Source organism: Cenococcum geophilum, assembly GCF_001692895.1.
Source record: "Cenococcum geophilum 1.58 unplaced genomic scaffold K441scaffold_35, whole genome shotgun sequence".
NCBI classification, from domain to species: Eukaryota; Fungi; Ascomycota; class Dothideomycetes; order Gloniales; family Gloniaceae; genus Cenococcum; species Cenococcum geophilum.
In genome coordinates, this window is record NW_027137593.1 from 638794 (window position 1) to 640365 (window position 1572).

Here is a 1572-nt window from a genome sequence, read left to right on the forward strand (position 1 = left end):
GACTCGCTTACTACTAGCGCCTTGGCGACTCCCTTTGTATTCTCGTTAAACCTAACGTCCTTCTTTATCTTCTTCTTCTTCTCCTTAGCTTTGTATCTTTATATAGTGGCAATCTATAAGTGTATATAGATGGCAACCACAAAAGAAGAGTTGCCAGTGTCGGGAATGAGGCAAGCGGTCGTCACGTGTCGACGTGGCCCTAGCGTGGTGAGGAACCCTAAGTTCCTCACCCCTTTCCTTATTCCTATTAATAAAAATATACAACAATCATCATACTATCTACGAACCGTAGCTACGTGATATCCCCCTTGTGTAACCAATAAAAGTTAATGTCTATACTGTATAAAATAGGCGTGTAATTGGCTGTACGCTAGTAGTAGATATGCTATATAATTTTATCGACGTCGAATAGGGCGATAAGTTACTAAAAGTGCTTTTTCTACTTAGGATTTTTGAGGTTAATAAATACCTTATTGTTCTTATACCACTTTTTAATTTTATAATATACGGTATTTATAAAGGTTTTATTGCTAGTATAATAATTATAGACCACCTAGGGACTACTAATAATAATAAGGCCCGCTTATGGTCTAGTAATTATAAAAAGGTTCCTTGCCGTATCTTAGACAAATTTTAGCGGACTAGTAACTATTATATTATATACTAATAACTCTACCTAGCCGCCTTAGATGCCGTTAATAGTAAAGACCTTAATCTTACTAACTACTGGCGTAAATTCCCGCTACTTGCTGCCATCTTACTAGGCGTAGCACTATTCTTTAAGCGTATATAGCGCTGCGGAGTAGATAGCAAGTTAGGCTATATATAGAACGGTAAGGCTAACCTCTAATAGCTTAAATCTAAAGTCTATTAGCGCTATAGCCACCTAAAATACGCGTTAAGCGTAGACTAGGTTATACGTTAATTAGCTAAGCTTATTTACCTATATAGTACTATTAATAGCAAGGAAGGCGATAGAGTGGTCGCAGTGTAGTATATTCTTAAAAAGCTCGCCACCAGCTTTAACTGCTCTTAGTCCTTAACTATTAGGCTTATCTAAAACTGGCTATATAGTAGGACGGCATTTATAAGATATGCAATATCTTTAATAAATTAATATTGCAGCGAGAACTATACCATATCCGTACTAGCCGCGAGGAGACGCGTATAGAGGAAGATGGATTTCTAATAGTAAAACGGATTATCAAAATCGGGACTAAGGATTAGTTTTGGTTAGTATATATTACTAAAGAAAACCTAAGGCATAGGGTCGCTAGTCTAGATCTATAAACCTCCCTAAATTAAATATAGTCTACTCTAAATAAACCTAGTAAGACTGCTTAGCTTGGACGCCTTTTTAGTCTTATTATAAAAAACTACGCGTATAGCGCTAATAGAATGTATATAAGTCTATAAGACTATATCGGGTGTTATAAGAATAACATTAGCCTTCTTAGCTAGGTTTGCGATAACTACGTTAGCCATAAGTGTTAATCCTATCTTATTATCTTGCATTATATTATTACTAAGCGTAAATTAGTACAAGTATTAGCGGAATTTGGTGTATTTAGT